Source organism: Triticum urartu, chromosome 4 (assembly GCF_003073215.2).
Source record: "Triticum urartu cultivar G1812 chromosome 4, Tu2.1, whole genome shotgun sequence".
NCBI classification, from domain to species: domain Eukaryota; kingdom Viridiplantae; phylum Streptophyta; class Magnoliopsida; order Poales; family Poaceae; genus Triticum; species Triticum urartu.
In genome coordinates this window covers 432,405,323-432,426,176 of record NC_053025.1, presented here as the reverse complement: position 1 = coordinate 432,426,176, position 20,854 = coordinate 432,405,323, and the positions used below count along the sequence as shown (strand labels likewise).

Here is a 20,854-nt window from a genome sequence, read left to right as displayed (position 1 = left end):
TCCTCCCCAACGGCAGTGCGGCCCCCTCCCCTCCTCCCCAACAGAGGCATGGCCACCTTCCCTTCTCCCCAACGGCGGCACGGCCACCTCCCCTCCTCCCAAACGGTGACGCAGCCCCCTTCCTTCCTCCCCAACGGCGGTGCGGCCTCCTTACCTCCTCCCCAACGGCGGCGCGGCCTCCTCCCCTCCTCCCCAATGGCGGTGCGGCCCCGAAACCCACACGTGCTTTCACCGATCTGCCCTGGTTCCCGAGCGCCATCGCCGGTCCCCGGATCCCACAAGCAGCCGCCGCCTTCCTGGCCGGTGAGCATGAAGATGCCGGCACTGAGGTGACAGCCGAAGCCGAGCCACGTGAGGTCCCACCACGTGAGGCAGCGGCGCATCTCGTTCTCGCTCTGGCGCCGCATCGTGCCGAGCTCCAAGGCGTCGGGTGGAGCGGCCGGCAAGGAGGCGGCCCCTGGGCCGCGCGGGCGTTGCGGCCAGCGCGCCTCGGTACGCGCCCCAGCTCGCGAACGATGGCTCCAGGAAGAATTCATCCTTGCCCCACCGCCAGTAGCTCCTCGTCGTGGCCACTGGCTTGTCTTGCGATGCTCCCAAGGGCTCCATGGCTTGGAGCTTTGGGTCAGAGCATGGCTTCACTCTGTTTGTTCACGCACAGGTGCAGGACAAGTTATTTTGATTCGTCGTCTCCGGAGGTGAAATGACTGCAGAATGCAGACAGAACAAACCCGTTGTCTTCTTCCTTTGGCCACCAACTCGCCATCGTTGTGGACTCCCTGTCCGTCCATCCTATCTTTATCATGCACCATAAATCACATACCAAGCACGACTTTGTTTTTGTTGGAAAACCAAGCACGAATCTTGTTATGACGATTGGATAGAAAACAAAGGGATACCGGAGGTGAAGTCTGGGAATAAAAGTTGCACTCTTTCGTATTTGTTCTACAACTTTTGTTACTTGGCAAAAAAAATTGATGAAGTTCATGTATTACTGTCGTTGAAAATATCGTAAAAAAGAGGGCAGACGAGTTCCCAAAAAATCGGGGGCATTCGTCAAAAACTAGAAGTTCATGAAAGAAACTAGGGGGGAGGTTAATAATATCTTAGTTGATATGACAACCCTTTCAAGTTCAAATATAAAAAACCATGAAGTTCAACAAATATAGTAATCATAGATTTCAAAACAGAAGAAGCAAATATTTCATGTTCAAAACATTGTACAACATGCTCTGGGGGGAATGTCATCTTCTAACATAAAAACATGGGTCTAAAAACATCATGTTGTACAACTTTTTGTTCATTATTATTTCCTCAAGCTCAGCCGTATTTACGGATGCAAAAAAGTAATGTTAACTCTGAAAGTTCATATATAATAAATTAGGGAGTTCGACAAAAACGTGAAAACAAAGAAGAGACACATATGTTTATACAAAAAAAAGCTCATGGATTTCCGAGGGCAAAGCCACTAAAGAGAAAATAGAAACAAGTTCAAAGTGATGACAGCCAGAAGTTCACGTATTGCATGTTGTGTGTTTCATACGAGAAAAAATAACAAAAACCTATGTCTAATTTTTTTGTTCCTAGAAGTTCATGTGCTCTGCTCTCGGAAGTTCAAAATTCTTGAGGGAGAGGTTCACGGTGTGTTTACATTTTCAAAAAACACAAAAAGATGTTGTTTCTCGTGTTTTAAAATAATTCTCTCAATCCATTACAAATTTGGAACAAGAATGAAAAAAAAGAATGAAAAAGCAAAGGCTAAAGGTTTTGTTGCTAGAAGTTCAAGTGCTCGGACCGAGAAAGTTAAATATTCTTGTGAGAGAGGTTGAACAAACAATACGTGACAGAAATTCAAGGTGAAAACAACGAGAAGTTCAACTACTGCAAAGAATGCATTTCAGGTAAGAATAAAAGTATAGAAAAATAAAACCCTAAAAGGTTTGTTTCAAGAAGTTCACGTGCTCTGTCCGGGGAAGTTCAAAAGTTCTTGCAAGATATGTTCACCTTGTATTTTCCATGTTAGAAACCAATTTTTTTTATTTTAAAATAATTCTCTCAATTCACAAAGAAGTTGAGTTATTATTTGGGAGCAATTTGATTTCAAAAAGAAAATAAAAAAATCAAATTATAAAGATTAAGAAAGTAAAACGAGGAAGTCCATATCAAAAAGATAAGTTCGATGATTATAGAAAACTCAGATCTTCCTCGTTATTAAAGAGTGGAAACAAGAAGTTCAAAAAAAATAACAAGAAGGTCAACTTTTAAAAATAGAGCGCTTCAAAATTCATAAAAATATTAATAAATAAAAGGAAATCCATATTAAAAAGATGGAGAAGTTCGATGATTATAGAAAACTCAGATTTTCCTCGTTATTAAAGAGTGGAAACAATAAGTTCAAAAATAAAATATCAAGAAGGTCAACTTTTGAAAATAGAGCGCTTAAAAATTCATAAAAAGGATTAAAGAAAATCAGATTAAAATTCATAAAAAAACTCAGATATTTTCACGTAACCGAGAGAAGTTCAGATTGATAACTGCCAGAAGTTCACGTACTACATGGTGTGCATTTTGTATTAAAAATAATAAAAAAGCAAAGACTAAAAGTTTGTTGATATAAGTTCAAGTCCTCCATCGGAGAAAGTTAAAAAAAATTGTGAGATAGGTTTATACAAAAGAAATATCATTTGTGTAACACTAACGAATGGATGAGAAAATTACAAACAAAAATACGTCACAGAAGTTCAACGTGAAAACAGCAGGAAGTTCAACTACTACGCTAAATGAATTTTAGATGAAAAACTTTTAAAATCGTCGCGAGTATGAAAAAACGAACAACACGGGAAACTTGCGTGCTTACAGCAGCTTTCCATCGGTATATCACCTGCTCAATTCCGGTGAATGGATGGAGAGTTACAAGCAGTGGATGGAGACCTACGAGCAAAAAAATCACGTGAAAAATAGAGTGAAGTTCAGGTACACGCGCCGAGAAGTTCAGGTTCTTCACGCGGTGCATTTTTGAAGAATCTGTTTCGTGATAAAGGCAGAACGCATGATCCCGCCATTTTTGAAATTACTTGAAAACGGCTAGGAATCAGAGAAAATCATCAACATGAAAAAGTTTCGCATTTTCCGTAGCTTTTCAGCGATATATTATTTGCCCCATTCCGATAAAGTTTGTAGAAATTACGGCGAAAATACGTTTTCACCATTTTCAAAACTGACTTAAAACCGTAAAGAATTGGGAGAAACAATACATACCGAAAAGTTTCGCATTTGTTCAAGATTTCCAACGCCATATCATTTGCTGCATTCGGACGCACGGTTAAAAAATTAGCTCGAAAATACAAACTCGGTAGGACTTGGACCATTTTCTAAATTACTCTTAAACCATTCAAAATTAGAAAAAAAACTGTCAAGATGAAAAAGTAGCGCATTTTCATAAGCTTTCCAACGCCGTATCATATGCCTCCATTGGATTAGCCGTTTAGAAATGACATCGAAAAAACAAACTCAGTTGTTCGGTTTATGAAATTTTACGTTTTTTCAAATTACTCTGTAACCATAAGGAATTAGAGAAAACTTTTAACATGTGGAAGGAGTGGTTTTGCAGCAGCTTTCCAACGCCATATTATATGCCTCATTCCGATAAACGGTTTAGAAATGCGATCGAAAATACGATTCACGTTTTTTGTGCGAAGAAAAAACGGTTTTCAAAACTGCTCTTAAACTGCTTATATTTTGCCAAAAATTTAAGTTGGGTCATGATATTGGTGTCCATAGCTTTCCAATGGTATATCGCAAGCCCCATTTGGGCAATGTTGGCGGAAGTTCAACCTAGTTCACAGGGAAGTTCAACGTACTACTAGTGGGGCAGGTCAGGTTGTGATCAGAATATTATTCTGATCCCGTGATCAGAATAGTGTTTATGTATATATATATATATATATATATATGGTGGCACTATTCTAATCCCAGGATTAGAATAACTATTTTGATCACAACCCCTATATAGGCCCGATAAGGCTGTTCCCGAACTCCCGAACTGGGCAACCACAAAAAAAGATGGGGAAAAAGCACACCCCACCTCCCCCGATCCCGCAGATCCCGCATCTCCTGCCCGCCGCCCCGTCCCAACCGCCCCATCCCCAATCCCCACCGCACCCCCACCAAACCAGCGCAGGAGCCGCCGCCTCGCCGGCACGCTCGTCGGCCGCCGGAGTCGTCGCCTCGCCAGCGCGCTCGCTGGCAACCGGGCGCCCCCATCCCACCCAACAGATTTGCCTCCCCAACCACCAGTCCCTGCCGCCGCTGCTAGGGCCCCTGCCGCCGCTGCTAGGGCCCCTGCCGCCGGATCCCGGCACCGCAGCCAGGGCCCCAACCGTCGTTCTAGCCGTCGTGCCAGACCCTCTCCTCTGTGCTTCTTCCCCCTCTGCCACAGCCAACCCCATGTCCAACCGCCATTGCGACGTCGACTAGAGGCCGGAGAGATCCGCTGCTTTGGTGGAGATGGGGAGAGGGCGGAGCTCGGGGCTACGGCGGAGGTCTGACATGGTAACAAGGAAGAAGGCTGGCAGAGCTCCGTCATGGCGTCGCTGTGTTCGTTTGTGGTGGCGGTGAGGCTGCCCCTACCAACACACAGCCTCCTCCCAGTGGGGCCCCACCACCATAACACTCAGGTCGTTCGCCGCTGTCACCTCCGGCCGTTCAACTTCACAGCCCCAAGACGTTCACCGCCCGGTTCCCATTGCCACTGTGCCCGGACAAGGCCCAGATCCTTCTTATTCCAGGGTCGTACTTTTGATTGCATACTTTCCATCCTTTTGCACACAATTTATTCAGAGAGATGTCGAGTGATGCTTACCATGCGATGCTACTACAAGTTAGGAAATGCAAAAAATGTATGGAACACACTCACGCAAGCAATTTGCTGATGCCTAATGGAAGCGAAAAAGTATCATTGATCAAAAAAGCATTCTCTCTCTTTGATAAAATTTCGCTGTCCAAGGTCTGAACTTGTTTGGATTTGCTTAAAAATTAATGTGAATTTGTCCTGCTTGGGCAGAATGGATGACAATAGTAACTCAAAACTTGAGAAAAATACTATGGAGGCGATGAACAACACTTTTATGAGGTATACTGAAAAGTGGTTTGAAAATGATGGATGAATAAATGAAAATTGATTTGGTTTGTGGTTGTTACATCTAGAGGATCTTCGGCAGTAGCAGTAAGGACATGAAGCGGCTGCTCGGGGAGCATGGCTGCATCCTGCCCCTGGTGCGAATGATGGACGCCAAGTCGGCCGGTGCGTGCAAGGTAGCAAGGGACGCTCGAGCCTGGTGCAACTACTGGACCTGAGCCCACGAACGCGGTGAAGAAGTTTGACATCGCATGCACTAAGTGGTTCGGCGTGTATTGCAAAACTAGGACTTTTTATGTTACAAATGAACAACACCAAGAAGTCCATATTAAAGAAAACCAAGAAGTTCAATTTAAAACAATAGAGTAGTTCAAAGTATATGAAAAACTCAAATTTTCCTCGTCACTAAATAATAAACCGGGAAGGTCAATTTTTAAAATAGAGCAGTTCAATATTTATTACAAAAACTTGAAATGTTCCCGTTACTAACGAATAAACCAAGACGATCAATTCGAAATAGCAAAGAAGTTCGTCATTTATTAAAAAACTCCATTATTTCCCATTTCTAAAAATACACAAAAAGGTTCAAAATTTGAAAAAAAAAATTAGCGGTTTGATGTCTATAAAAAATTCAGATTTTATTCATTGCTAAAAGGTAGTTTCGTTTTTTGCATTTTTTATTTTTTTTGGAGCAAATCAATTTAGAAAGAAAATCAATAATTTCATATAAAAAACCGAATAGTTCGATGTATACAACAAACTCGTATTCTTCTTGTTTCTATGCAAAATTAATGTATGAAGTTCAATTTAAAAAGTTTGTATGATGTTTATTTAAAAATCATTTTTATAAGAATAAAACTAAGAAGTTCAAATTTTAAAAACAGAGAAGTTCGGAGATTATAAAAACCTAGGATTTACATGCTCAATTTTGACGAGTGCTTTAGGAGTTAGGCAAAAAAAGCAAAGAGAGCTGGTTAAATATATAATAGCCAGAAGTTCACATACTACACGGTGTGTTTCATATGAGAAAATTTGAATAAAAGGCAAAGTCCAAAAATTTTGTTCCTAGAAGTTCAAGTCTCCGGCCGGAGAAATTAAAAAATTGTTGTGAAAGAGGTTGAACAAAAATACGTGACAGAAGTTCAAGGTGAAAATAGCGGGAAGTCCAACTACTACACGGAATGCATTTTAGATAAGAATATAAGAATGTAAAACTAAAAGCCTAAAACGTTTGTTGCAAGAAGTTCACATGCTCCTCCCAGTGAAGTTCAAGAACTCTAGTGCAAGACGTCCGACCTTCAGTTACATATAAAAACAGGCAAAAACGATGTTGTTTTTGCCATTTTTAAAACTGCTCTCAAACAACAATGAATTTGTAACGTTTGTTTACATGTAAAAGATGCTCCTATTCATAAGCTTTCCAACGATATATAATATGATGTATTCCGATGGATGGTTTAAAAGTTTTATGTATACTGTTTAAAACATGTTTTTGTGTATTTAAAAAATTCTTTTGAACCATCACGAGTATGAAAAATTGATCAACACAGGAAAGTTGTGAGTTTTCATCAGCTTTCAATCGGTATATCATTTGCTCAATTCCGGTAAGTGGTTTGGGAGTTACGGGCAAAAAACAACACGTCAAAAATAGAGTGAAGTTCAAACACACTTGTCCCAGAAGTTCAACTACTTCACGCAATGCATTTCCATTCGTGATGAGCGCAGAAATCATGATCTCGCCATTTTCTAATTTACTCAAAATGGTAGGAATATCATTTGTGTAAGTTCAAGTCCTCGGTCGGAGAAAGTTAAAAAAATATTGTGAGAGAAATTTGTACAAAAGGAATATCATTTGTGTAACACTGACGAAAATACAAACAAAAATACGTCACAGAAGTTCAACGTGAAAACAACACGAAGTTCAACTACTACGTTGAATGAATTTCAGATGAAAAACTTTTAAAATCGTTGCAAGTATGAAAAAATGACCAACACGGGAAAGTTGGGTGTTTACTGCAGCTTTCCATCGGTATATTATTTGCTGAATTCCGGGGAGTGGATGGAGAGCTACGAGCAGTGGATGGAGAGCTACGGGCAAAAAAAGCACGTGAAAAACAGAGTGAAGTTCAAGTAGACACGCCGAGAAGTTCAGTTTCTTCACGCGGTGCATTTTCGAAGAATCTGTTTCGCGATAAAGGCAGAACGAACGATGTCGCCATTTTTGAAATTACTTGAAAACGGCAAGGAATCACAGAAAACCATCAACATGAAAAAGTTTCGAATTTTCCGTAGCTTTTCAGCAGTATATTATTTGCCCCATTCCGATAAAGTTTGTAGAAATTACGGCAAAAATACGTTTTTAGCCATTTTCAAAATTAACATAAAACCATAATGAATTAGGAGAAACAATATATACAAAAAAGTTTCGCATTTCTTCAAGCTTTCCATCGCCATATCATTTGCTGCATTTGGACATATGTTTAAACAATTAGCTCAAAAATACGAACTCGGTGGAACTTGTACCGTTTTCTAAATTACTTTTAATCCGTTCAAAATTAGAAAAAAAACTTTTAACATGAAAAAGTAGCGCATTTTCATAAGCTTTCCAATACCATATTATTTGCCTCAATTGGATTAGCCGTTTAGAAATGGCATCGAAAATACAAACTCGGGTGTTCCATTTGCGAAATTATACGATTTTCCAAATTACTCTTTAACCATAGGGAATTAGAGAAAACTTTCAACATGTGGAAGGAGCGGTTTTTCAGCAGCTTTCCAATGCCATATTATTTGCCTCATTCCGATAAACGGTTTAAAAATGCGATCGAAAATACGATTCACATTTTTTATATGAAGAAAAAATGGTTTTCAAAACTGCTCTTAAACCGCTTACATTTTGCCAAAAATTGAACTTGGGTCATGATACTGATGTCCATAGCTTTCCAACGGTATATCGCAAGCCCCATTTGGGCAATGTTGGCGGAAGTTCAACCTAGCACTGGGAGAAGTTGAGGTCGAACAACTCAGGCAGTAAAATTGCAACACAGACATGTTTCATCACGACCCGAGAGCAAATCCACCAATGAGCGAGATTCCTATTTAAAACATGCATTTAGTTGCTAAAAACCATTTGTAGATTATACTTACATCACATAGAACATGAGTAACCAAAAAAAATCGCGCGGGGAGACACGGTTGAGAAGATAGCCCAAAGGTCGGGTTCCTACAGAGGTAAGTTCAGGCGTGTAACTCGGTCGGAGAAAGTTGAAAAATTTATTGTGAGAGAGGATTGTACAAAAGAAATATCATTTATGTGACATTGACGAATGGATGAGGAAATTACAAACGAAAATACGTCATAGAAGTTCAACATGAAAACAGCAGGAAGCTCAACTACTACGCTGAATGAATTTCAGATGAAAAACTTCTAAAACCATGGCGAGTATGAAAAAATGATCAACACGGGAAAGTTGCGTGTTTACAGCAGCTTTCCATCGGTATATCACCCGCTGAATTCCGGGGAGTGGATGGAGAACTACAAGTAGTGGATGGACATCTGCGAGCAAAAAAAAGCACGTCGAAAACAGAATAAAGTTCAGGTAGATATGCTGAGAAGTTCAGGTTCTTCACGCGGTGCATTTTCGAAGAATCTGTTTCACGATAGAGGCAGAACGTATGATCCCACCATTTTCGAAATTACTTGAACACAACTAAGAATCAAAGAAAACCATCAACATGAAAAAGTTTCGCATTTTCCGTAGCTTTTCAAAGGTATATTATTTGCCCAATTCCGATAAAGTTTGTAGAAATTACGGTGAAAATACGTTTTTCGCCATTTTCGAAACTGACTTAAAACTGTAAAGAATTGGGAGAAATAATACATACCAAAAAGTTTCGCGTTTGTTCAAGCTTTCCAACACCATATCATTTGCTGCATTCGGACGCACGGTTAAAAACTTAGCTCAAAAATACAAACTCGGTAGGACATGGACCATTTTCTAAATTACTCTTAAACCATTCAAAATTAGAAAAAAAACTTTCAAGATGAAAAAGTAGCACATTTTCATAAGTTTTCCAACGCCATATCATATGCCTCCATTGGATTAGCCGTTTAGAAATGACATCGAAAAAATGAACTCAGCTGTTCGGTTTACGAAATTTTACGTTTTTTCAAATTACTCTTTAACCATATGGAATTAGAGAAAACTTTCAACATGTGGAAGGAGCGGTTTTGCAGCAGCTTTCTAACGCCATATTATATGCCTCATTCCGATAAACGGTTTAGAAATGCGATCGAAAATGCGATTCACGTTTTTTGTGCGAAGAAAAAACGGTTTTCAAAACTGCTCTTAAACCGCTTATATTTTGCCAAAAATTTAAGTTGGGTCATGATATTGGTGTCCATAGCTTTCCAACGGTATATCGCAAGCCCCATTTGGGCAATGTTGGCGGAAGTTCAACCTAGTTCACAGGGAAGTTCAACATAATACTAGCGGGGCAGGTCAGGTTGTGATCAGAATATTATTCTGATCCCGTGATCAGAATAGTGTTTATGTATATATATAGGATGGGTCTATTCTAATAACACCCCTTAAGAGTCTTATTCTGCTAACACCTAGCTTATTCTAATAACACCGAACAAGGAAAAGAAAAGAAAAAACACCCAACTCACCACCCACGACCACGACCCACCACTCTGCCGAGCCCTCACAACCTCCCTCCCCCTTCCCGCATTGGCGCCCCACACCACCACCACCTACCCCAAGCCCCGCAGCCGGCGACTACGGGGGACGCCCGCCGACCACCGTGGCACCCCACGCCACCACCAGCAGACCATGCCCCCCTCCCCCCGCGCGGCGCCTTCCGCCGCCACAACATAGGGTCGTGGCCCCCGCCCAGTCAACTACCTCCGGCGGCTCGACGGCCTGGATCCGGCATCGCCTCCTCCACACCAGCCGCCGTCTCCCTCCACCAGCTTACTCCTAGCCCCCTCTCACCTTCCTCCTCATCCGGCGGCCCGCATGGCGCTGGATCGGAGTTGCCTCGGCCTCCCCGTGCTTTGTCAGCGTCGGATCTCGTTTGGTGCAGCGAGAGCGGGAAGACGGCGGATGCATCTGGCTGATCACGGGCCTCCCTCGATCCAGCGAGGAGCCTGCGCCGCTGAGGATCCTGCCTCCTCCACCGCCCTGGCGCCGCCGTTGGGCCACACGTGGGGCACGGAGGACGGCGTGCGGCATCGGCGCACTGGAAGGAGCAGGAGGAGCTGCACCTCTTATCTCCGGCCAGATCCATCGCCGGGTAAGACAAAAATCCCCTCCCACCCCCTGCCCCTTTCTCCGCCTCACCCTCCAACGCACCAGGAGATCCGACAGCCGGCGGGCAGCCGCTAAGTACCACTGACCAGGGACCGACCCATATGTGCAGCTACAGTTCGGTGGCCATGGGGTGCATTTTGAACTTGTAGCATTCTTGGTGGGATGTGGCTTGCAGTTCATGAGGCGTGGCGCTGCAGCTCCTTTTTCTTTTGTTTTTTAAAAAGAATTGTTTTCATGCAGATGGGATTCGGCGAAGGCTCGTATGGTCAGATGGGTGTCTGGTTCTTCAGTTCTCTTGTGCATTTGTTGTTGTTTTTAGCGGCCGTGGACTTTCACGGTGGTGCTCCCAGTGCCTCATCTCTCTGTGTGTGTTTTTGCATGGATCTCTCTGTAGTTGGAGTATGCATCATACTTTTGTGATTCGTGTAGTACGGTATCCGTAGCCATGCAGTACAGCAACACATTTCGTGCAGCTCCAGCAAACCCCTTGCACAAAGATGACGACGGGGCAGTGGGGTTGCAGTTCCCTTTGCAAAGGGTACCCCGGTTGTCGCAGCAGTGCAGTTGGTGCGGCCATGCAGTCCACTGTTTGACATTTTGTTTTGTGTTTTTGTGGTGGTCGCGGTCCGTTGGGCATAAGCGTGCAGTACGCCACTGGGGAATGATCTAGTGCAGCTCGACTAGTCCTCAATTGCGGTTCAGCTGGTGACCGTGTTGATTGTGTGTATGTATGTGTGTGTGGCTGTGTAAAAATAATGAATGTATATGTATGTTTTGAAGCTCACTTTGTTCTCTCATGTGGTTCACTATAAAACTCCTTTGTGGTTCACTATATCAATGCAACACCTGCAGTGCATTTGGTCCTCGGATGTCGTTTACTTTTGAGAGTGATGCTGTTCACTAGTGCTCCACATGAAAGTGTGAAAATTTAGCACAACAAACAAAGGTAGTAATGAGGTTCACTTCGATATATGCCGCGGTTCACTTGCCTCCTCTCTGCGGTCCACTCTCGTTCATAAAAAAAGTTGGAAAAAAGGCAACAAAAACTTTTGTGAGAAAGTTTATGTCCGACAAAAAGAAGTCATGAAGTTCACTTGACTGCCTGCTGCAGTGCGGTTTTCCGTTTGAAGCAGTGCGTTCTTCTGTCCAATGAAAGGTCCACTCGCTTGGTCATCGCGTGTAAAAAATAAATAAGTATGAAAAAATACAACAAAAACTCATGAGGTTCACTTTTGATAGTGTTGCGGTTCGTTTTCGGGAGTGTTGTGGTCCACTCTTGTTCAAAAAAAAGTTGAAAAAAGACAACAAAAACTTTTACAAGAAAGTTTATGTCCGACAAAAAGAAATCATGAAGTTCACTTGACTACCTGCTGCAGTGCGGTTTTCCGTTTGAAGCAGTGCGTTCTTCTGTCTGATGAAGTACACACGATGATTTTGGTCTCGCGAAAAACAGAGTGTCCGCTTTTTGGTAAATTTAGAATTGCTCTTAAACCGTAAGGAATTAGAGAGAGTGTTCTACATAAAAAAGTTGTGTCTCGTCGATATCTTTCCAACAGCATAACATTTGAATCATTTCGACAACCGGTTTGTAAAAATTTCACGAAAAACAGCCGCTGCCACTCGTCGTCCGCCGCACGATTTTCAAAATTAACTTAAAATTGTAAGGATTCTCAAAACCATTTCTACATATGAAAGTTGCGTATTGTCCATAGCTTTTCAACGACGTATTACACGCCTCGTTTCGACAAGCGGTTCAAAAACTAGAGCGAAAACAGTACTGAAAATTGCAAAAATTTCAAAAAAAAACAGAATTCCGCGATTTAGTAAATTTGAAACTGCTCTTAAACCGTAACGAATTAGAGAAAATAATAGATATGAAAAAGATGCGCCTCGACGATATCTTTCCAATGGTGTATCATTTGCCTAATTTCGATGAGCAGTTTAGAAAAAATCATGAAAAAACGCTCGCTGCCACTCGTCATCCGCCGCACCATTTTTGAAACTGCTCTTAAACCGAGAGGAATCTCGGAAAGTGTTCAACATGACGAAGTTGCGCCTAATCAGTTGGGCCTTGCCGGAGCCAGCGAGCCACCAACAGCGCGATCCATCTCCCGCTGGTAAGCTTCTGACAAGCGTCTCATGCTGGCTAGCTTCTTCGCGCCTTCAACAAGCTGAAGGCGGCGCGCTTCTAAGTCTCTGCGTCAGCATCTTCTGGAATGGGCGCAGCTAGGTCTTGCAGCGCCGCGCCGAGTGAGTCGGGCGCCCTTCCACCAAGGAACTCGTCATGACTGATGACCAGCACCTCAGTGACGGTGCTCCCATCGCTCTCCGCGTGGGGGAGAGGTTCGTCATAGACCACCACGTTGGAGGGGAAAGCGTCGACCGACACGGTGTCAGAGTCGACCAGCATCGGGTCGGTGGAGCCTACGGACTCCAAGTCTACGGCAGGCTCGTCGGAAACGTGGAGTTGATCGAGGAGGCCCGCGAGGAGGTTTTCGGGGCCGCCTACGCCTGCGTCGGATGCAGGTTCGTCGGAGAGGCGGACCTCGCCGACAAGTTCGGCCAAGGAGCTGGCTGCGCAGGCGATCTCCACGCCGCGCAGCGCGTCGACACAAACTTCGTCTGGCGTGCCTGGATGGCTACGCTCGCCAGGGAGGAAAAGGGTTCCCGTCCAGAACAGATCTCCGGACGGCGGTGCACCATGCCCCACGGTGGGCGCCAAATGTCGGGGGTTTGGTGCGACATATGCCAACAGATGGCTTATCATGGTGGGGGCGAGTAGAACGTCGCCGGTGCCTGGAAACGGGATGAGGTGAAGACATGCACGCCGGCAAATCTTACCCAGCTTCGGGGCTCTCCGGGGAGATAATACCCCTACTGCTGCTCTGCGGGGTCTCCGCATGATCACTATGGCCAAGTGTTTACACTGTTGCTCCTTGAGCTGTGTATGTGGTAGGAGAGGGCAAGGCTAGCTCTCTCCCTCTATCTGGTGAGGTAGATAACTACTGGTATCGAACCCTTTGCATGGGTGCCCGGGGGGTTTTATATAGGCCTACCCCCCCAGGGGTACAATGGTAATGTGACTGGGCGCGGGCCCAGCCGTTAGTGTCTCCGACCTCCGACTTCTCCGCCGACTGCTGGGGCCCGCCAACTGGTGGGTCCCGCTGACTGGTCTGGTACGGAGCCGACAGGCCGCGTCCGCCGCGGGCGGGTCTTGCCAGCTGCTGATTACTGTAGCCATGCTCCTGATGATGCAAGCTTGGTCATGGGGTCGTGGCAACAGCCCCGCCGCCTGGCGGGCGATCACTATGGCCACTCCCCATCTCTTCTTGGTTAATGGCGCGTGGGCCCGGGGGAGGGCTCGGCCGACTCCCCCGGGCCGACTCCCGTTGGGTCCGACTGGCGGTGCCCCCGCCGTCTCCCGAGGTCTCGCTGGCTGGTGGGCCCTGCTGCCTCCAGGCCGTACAAACAAGCCGTCATGGGCGCAGGACTAGGTACAGTGGTGCTGGCCGGCTGGGCAACAGTGCCACACCGCGGTGAGATCTTCCCAAGTACGGCGCGTTGTAGCCATGCCTGCCCTTGGTAAGGGGCGGGGAGTGGGCTTCATTGTAGCCACGCCCCTGCTCCGTCCCCCTTGATGAGGTCACGGTTTGTTGGAGTCGCCGGCCGACTCCCCAAAGTCGGCTTCTCTGGAAGTCGTCCCTGGGACTCGGCCGTGAGCGGGCAGTCGGCCGCCTTGCCATAGACTCCCCAGGAGGCGGCTCTTCACCCTGTGGTCTTGAGGGGTGCAGCCTGCCCCGATGTCTTGAAAGGTCGTGGGGCTCGGGTTGGCCTACCCGTGGCCCATTACTCCGACAATGCCCTAGCCGCCGGCCCTCTCTGCCCCTGCCCCGGAGTGCGTCTCGCACTTCGGATCCTTGGGCTCTCCGTGGATTCTCTCCGTGGAAGCCTCCTGATCTCTTCCCATGGATGGTGGTAATGCCTCGTGTTCTTTGCTCCTAGATCTTTCTAGGGTTCTTCCTTTGTCTAGGGCATTACTTAACTTTCTGCGATTAGTGTTTGAACTATGGAGTAGAAGAGATCTTTGTTTGCCTCCTGTCTTGTTTGCAGCACTTAGAATTCAGAATATTACTTGTGTGATTAGTATGCCTCGGTTCGACCTATCTCCCCTGGTAGTGCCACTGTCAGCGGTTCTACCGCCCCTACGGGCGGTACAACCGCTGGAGCGGTACTACCGGCGGAGGAACCGGTACAACCGGAGTATATCAACCACCCAGCACTATTCTATCTTCTCTGTTGCCCCAACATGTTCCTTTTCTGCTTGTGTGTGCAATCCTCTCATCCTTGTTGGTTTTTGTGTGCTTTTTCGTGTGTGTGTTCAGGGGGCTCTAGTTCTCGCTCTGCTCCTCGCAAGACCAAGAAGAGGGCACGAAGGACCTTGCGCCCGGTTGTGTCTGATGAAGAAGAAGAAGTTGTGATTCCCACCAAGCCCACTGGGCGTGAAAAGTCTGCAGCTGCTAAACAACGTGTGGTTATGCCGTTGCATCGTTGGAAAGCCAAGGATTGGGAAGCCTTCCAATTAAAGAATCCGTATGAGGTTCCCATTGCTCCTCGTTGGACCTCCATTCAGTTCCGAAATGAGATGCAAGTGCGCATTGTTCATGAACTCTTTGAGCACAACAAGAACAGATATGCCAAGCAGTGGACAATTGATCTTGACCATTGGAGGAACAACATGGAGTATTTTGGTGAGGCGCTGGCTCTCTGCGAGGAGTTTGATCTAGCCAAGCTCATGTCAGTCAACTGTGACTTTGATGTTCAACTCATCCATCAGTTCTATGCCACGGTTCATTTTGGGGAAGATGATGCGTGCACTCTCACCTTCATGTGTCGTGATGAATTGTTTCACGTTCCCTGGAGGGCATTCTTAAATGCTATTGGGTACGAGGATACCGGTTTGGAAGGAAGGGGTGGCATTCGTCCTCATGACTTTCCTGAGTCCATGCTTAAGGAGAAGCTTGCCCCTCTGTACATTCAGGGCCGTGGGATCATTGGAGAATCCAAGGGTTTGGAGAAGGTCTATGACATCATGCACCGAGTGTTCCGCAATGTGCTCTTGCCCAAGGTGGGCAATCAAGATGAGATTCATGGTTATCTGGTTGATTTGATGGTTGCTATGAAGACCATGGTGGGGACAGGGGCAACGTTTGATGTGTCCAATTGGATGTGGCATGAGATGTACAACATGATCATCTACCGTAAAGTCCCAATCTATGCTCCGTTTGTCATGTGCTTTCTGAACTCTGTGTGGGCTGTTCGTCGTCCTGGAGAGCTCCTCACTTCTCCAGACAACCTCACTGTTCATGAGGTCAAGCTCCTTAAGAAGAAGAAGCATGTTGAGCCTCGCTTCCCTGCCAATGCTCCTGAGGATGTCTATGCTACTTCTAATGATGAGGACTTTGAGCTGGAGCCAGGGGCCAAGCCTTCGTGGGTGGCCAAACTCACTGCCAAGGTGAAGAAGACCTTTTATCTCCAGGCTGACATCCAGAAGAGGATGTATGAGGCACATGTCAATGAGAAGCTTGCACGACATCACCAAATTGCAATGATGAAGCACCTCAACATGCCGGTTCAGAGTGGCTCTGAGAAGAGCATCACCCCAGAGGAGCGTTGGATATCTACCCATAACACCTGGACTGATGATGAAGCCCCTTCCCAGCCATCCTCCTCGTTTGCAGCAGCTGACAATGCCATGGAAGAATCTGATCACGACGACGATGATGACTCTGATGATGAGGATCCAGATGCGACCGAGGAGTCAGAGGAGGACGCCTGAGCTTTGGGATGCTAGCTTCACTCTTTTCCTTTTTGGTGTCTTGATGCCAAAGGGGGAGAGGGTTCTATAGGTCTCGGGGATTTGCATGGGTTTTTTCTTTTTCTCGTTTTCTCGTGTTGGTCTTTGTTCGTGGACTTGTTTCGTTCCTTGTTGTTTGTGAGACTTGTTACTCCTGTTACCTTTCCGTTCATTGGTCATTATCATTATTATTGCACTCTAAGCATTATATTGTCAGAGTGGTGAGTCTAAAAAATCTAGGGGGAGTCTAGTATTGAAAGTGTGCCCATGCTTTCTAACAGCTAGTTCCTATTGGGGCACATATTCAGGGGGAGTTCCCTCTAGATTTCATTGACTTATCTCTTGCAAATCGTGTTGTTGTCATCATCCACCAAAAAGGGGGAGATTGAAAGGGCATTTCCCTACTTTATGTTTTGGATGATGATGACAACCCTTTGTTGGTCTAATCGTGTGCTATACGTTTCAGGTTCTCGATGCTTAGGCTTACATCGGATTGCTATTGCCTCTCGTAGGAAAAGATCGAAGACGTGTCCTCTACGCTTTTATTTTCTTTGGTCATAGGGAACCCGTACTATCAAGAGGGAATACTCATTAGAAAGCACTGGGGGAATCTTTTCACATACACATTCATCACCCCTCCTTTGTCTTCCTCAGGTGTGTGTGTGTGAGAGAGAGTTTTTCCTTGTCTCTTCCCATATCCTTCCTACTCACTGTTTCTGCCCAGCGGTTGTACCGCTGGGTCTTGTCGCTCACCAGCTTTGCTCGAGCGGTTGTACCGCTGCCTCCGGGCGGTGGTACTGCCACCATGCTCTGCAAATGCTGGGGCGGTGGTTCCGTCCATGCACCGCTCAAGTACCGCTCGCGCTTCTGTTTTGATGCGGTTCTTGGGCGGTAGTGGCCCGGTTGGTCCGGTCGTTCCACGATGACCGGTACCACCTGTGGTCCGAGCAGTTCTTCCGCTCAGAACTTAGCCGCCCAAGAGATCAAGGCCATGCGGTTGTTCTGGCCAGGCACCGCCCAAGTACCGGTCAAGCTCCTGTTTTGATGTGGTGGTTGTGCGGTGGCCAGGCGGTTAGTCCGGTTATTTTTCTTAGCCAGTACTACCGCCCGCCTGTCCGGTTGTACCGCTTGGTAGGGTTCTGCAGATACACCATGAGTCCCGGTTGTACCGGGACGAGGACTGGTTGTACCGCTGCAGTGCAAAAAACGCAGTAACGGTTGGAATCGAGGGTTACTATATAAGCGAGCTTCTCCCACCTACCACTCTTACCTTGGACCTCTCTCACTCCACCATTAATGCACTTCAAGCTCTCTTGCCCGATCTCTCTCTCTAGCCACTCAAACTTGTTGATTTGCTAGGGATTAAAGGAGGAGACCTAGATCTACACTTCCACCAAAGGATATTTGCTTCCCCCATACTTTCTTGTGTGGATTTTGTTACTCTTGGGTGTTTGAGCACCCTAGATGGTTGAGGTCACCTCGGAGCCATATTCCATTGTGGTGAAGCTTCGTGGTTTCGTTGGGAGCCTCCAATTAAGTTGTGGAGAGAGCCCCAACCTTGTTTGTAAAGGTTCGGTCGCCGCCTTCAAGGGCACCAATAGTGGAATCACGGCATCTCGCATTGTGTGAGGGCGTGAGGAGAATACGGTGGCCCTAGTGGCTTCTTAGGGAGCATTGTGCCTCCACACCGCTCCAACGGAGACGTACTTCCTCTCAAAGGGAAGGAACTTCGGCAACACATCCTCGTCTCCACCGTCTCCACTCTTGGTTATCTCGTGCCTTTACTTGTGCAAGCTTATTTGTTTCATATCACTTGCTTGCTTGTGTTCCTATCCTTGTTGCATCATATAGGTTTCTCACCTAGTTGCATATCTAGACAACCTACTTTGATGCAAAGTTTAAATTGTTAAAGAAAAGCTAAAAATTGTTAGTTGCCTATTCACCCCCCCCTCTAGTCAACCATATCGATACTTTCATCGCCGAATTGCTGACCAGCTCTCACCACATCACGACAGTCAGTTTTCAGCTCTCTCTACTGAGGTGTTTGACCGGGCCAGCCGGAAACACAATCGCAGTAGTTCTCCCTTTACTACCTTAGCCGAAAAAACGGAACGTAAGGTAGAAAGCATAGGAGCCGGGCAACCCAACTATTGACCAAAGACGTGATTCGGAGCCGATGCATATAATGCAGTATTCAGGATGCTGAAGTATACTCTGAGAGTGTTTGGACTTTCTATTGTTGAGAATATATATATGGCTTGAAATAGAGCCCCTGGCGATTTAAGTCGTACCAAGGTGTATATGCCAATTCAGATATAGAGTGGGAAAGCAGATTAAGAAATAAGCCAATACCGAACAAGGTTGGGTGAAACTGTTTCCATTAGAGTCTGATTGATATGTCGAAACGTATTTTTACAGAAGAGGCCATAAGCATCAAGGCCATTTTACATGCCGAGAACAAGGGAAAGTTGTATACAGGTCCCAAATTGAAAAAGATGATCTTGAAGACCCTTTGGACACTCTGCCACATGTCTGCGCCGCCTTTCCCCATAGTGTATGGTCCTTTGAGAGGATCAACGATCGAGTGTATATCAGGGGCGTGCAAAAGGACCCTAAGTACCATCGAAGAGTGGTGTGGGTTGTAAAGAACCTGAAAAAAAACAAGAAAAAATATGGAAGAATATAAAGGTCCGGATAGGGTCGAGCCATGTCGTGGACCGTGTTTTCTGTATGCCTCCATCCGTGCCCATGGTATCTTTAGTGCGTAGTTATGTACGCGCGGTACGTATGCCGCCATGCGGTTGGGGTTGTGACGGAGGCCGAATTGCTAATCTAGCTCTGGACGAGCCAGGCTGTCATTCTGTAGGTAGCCCGCACTTGTTTGATAGTGTCCGAGGGCTTGACTGTCGGGGTAATATTTGGCTTGATAAGGCCACCCTGTGCTTCAGCTGCGAGAGCTGCGGTATGCTCCTCGGTGCGGAGGGAGCACTCTATGTTCCCATTGACTGTAATAATGCTGCAAGGTCCAAACATTTTGAGCTTTAGGTAAGCATAATGCGGGACTGCGTTGAAGCGGGCGAAGGCGGTTCTTCCAAGCAGTGCATGATAACCGCTGCGGAAAGGGACGACGTCGAAGATCAACTCTTCGCTTCGGAAGTTGTCCGGTGAACCAAAGACCACTTCCAGTGTTACTGAGCCCGTGCAGCAGGCTTCAATGCCAGGTATTACTCCTTTAAAGGTGGTTTTGGTGGGCTTGATTCTTGATGAATCGATGCCCATTTTGCGGACAGTGTCCTGATAAAGCAGGTTAAGGATGTTGTCGCCATCCATAAGGACTCGCGTGAGATGGAATCCGTTGATAATTGGGTCGAGGACCAATGCTGCCGAACCTCCATGACGGATACTGGTCAGATGGTCTCTGCGATCGAAAGTGATAGGACAGGCTGACCATGGATTCAATTTCGGGGCCGCTGGCTCTATGGCATAGATGTCCCTTAGTGCGCGCTTGCGCTCCCTTTTGGGGATATGTGTAGCGTATATCATATTCAACGTTTTTACGTTAAGGGGAAATTTCTTCTGTCCTCCTATGTTCGGTGGGCAAGGCTCTTCATCATCGTCCTCGCTGGGCGGTCCCTTCCCCTTATGTTCGGCGTTTAGCTTGCCGGCCTGTTTAAAGACCCAACAATTCATGTTGGTATGATTAGCAGGCATATCAGGGGTGCCGTGAATCTGGCAAGGCCGATCGAGTATTCTGTCCAAACTAGAAGGACCATCCTTGTTTCCTTCGAATGGCTTCTTCCGCTGACCGGGTTTAGAGCCACAGAATCCGGCATTAACCGTCGTGTCTTTGGTATCTTCTTTATTGCTTTGATGCTTGTGTTTGTTGCGTCGTGGCTTGTCGTTGCCATCGCTGGCTTCGGAGGTGCCAGGGTCGCTGTTGCTATTGCTTCTGCGAGCTAGCCAACTATCTTCTCCCGCGCAAAAGTGGGTCATAAGTGCAGTAAGGGCTGCCATGGACTTCAGTTTTTCTTGGCCGATGTGCCGGGCGAGTCACTCATCTCAGACGCTGTGTTTAAAGGCCGCGAGGGCTTCGGCGTCCGGAAGTCCACAATTTGGTTCTTTTCAATTAAGAACCTGGTCCATAGCTTCCGGGCTGATTCTCCGGGTTGCTAAACTATGTGACTAAGGTCATCGGCGTTTGGAGGCCGAACATAGGTTCCTTGGAAGTTGTCTCTAAAGGCATCCTCCAAGTCTTCCCAGCTGCCAATAGAGTTTTCTGGGAGGCTATTTAATTAGTGTCGTGATGGTCCCTTTAATTTTAGCAGGAGGTATTTGATGGCATGGAGATCATCACCACGGGCCAGGTGAATATGGAGAAGAAAATCTTCGATCCATACTGCGGGATTGATACGTCTCCAACGTATCTATAATTTTTGATTGTTCCATGCTATTATATTATCTATTTTGGATGTTTAATGGGCTTTAATATGCACTTCTATACTATTTTTGGGACTAACCTATTAACCAGAGGCCCAGTGCTAGTTTCTGATT

General features: G+C 46.0%; 1 long non-coding RNA gene across 1 annotated transcript; it reads left to right on the top strand.

The window, feature by feature from the left end:
* Window positions 1–9,789: 9,789 nt before the first annotated feature.
* Window positions 9,790–11,233, top strand: LOC125551887. Its single transcript, XR_007303305.1, has 2 exons — window positions 9,790–10,432; window positions 10,690–11,233. It is a non-coding gene; the product is annotated as an uncharacterized LOC125551887 (long non-coding RNA).
* Window positions 11,234–20,854: the final 9,621 nt, after the last annotated feature.